Source organism: Atractosteus spatula, unplaced genomic scaffold (assembly GCF_055471065.1).
Source record: "Atractosteus spatula isolate fAtrSpa1 unplaced genomic scaffold, fAtrSpa1.hap1 Scaffold_54, whole genome shotgun sequence".
Lineage (NCBI taxonomy): Eukaryota > Metazoa > Chordata > Actinopteri > Semionotiformes > Lepisosteidae > Atractosteus > Atractosteus spatula.
In genome coordinates, this window is record NW_028296884.1 from 98,045 (window position 1) to 98,579 (window position 535).

General features: G+C 45.6%; 1 non-coding gene across 1 annotated transcript; it reads right to left on the reverse strand.

Annotated features, from left to right (window-relative positions):
• Nucleotides 1-207: 207 nt before the first annotated feature.
• On the reverse strand, nucleotides 208-279 carry trnat-cgu (transfer RNA threonine (anticodon CGU)). The gene has a single exon. It is a non-coding gene; the product is annotated as a tRNA-Thr (tRNA).
• Nucleotides 280-535: the final 256 nt, after the last annotated feature.

Below are 535 nucleotides of genomic sequence, written 5' to 3' on the forward strand. Positions count from 1 at the left end.
GTACCAAGCGCACGTTCCTTCCCAATGCTGAGGTGATCATTCGGAAGATGGGTGTGAAGAGAAACAAGCTTTGTCGACTAAAAAACAAGGCAGGATATGCAAGAATACTAATCACTGGCGACAGTTACGCTCTCTTACTATTCAGACTCCTACATTGCGAGTTTTTTGAAGACTTTGAAACTAAAGGAAAGCAGTGACAAATGAAACAGGCACAGGTGGGGTTTGAACCCACGATTTTCGGTTTACGAGACCGACGCCTTACCACTTGGCCACCGCGCCTTCAAACAACATAGGAATAATGTTGTTCAAATTATTTTTTTTCTGAATCTGGTTTACATCGCCTGGAGGCAGCAACAACAATAAAAGGGATACTTAACAAGGAGATACGCTGTAGCAGTGCGACTCCAACAGATGCTCCTGAAGAGACTGGAGGTTTAAGCCAGCTCCTTAGAGCGCTTGGCCGCGTTACTCTCAACAGCGGCTCTTCAGCTCTTGTTGTTTGACCTAGTGGTTTTATAACGCGTGGAAACGACCG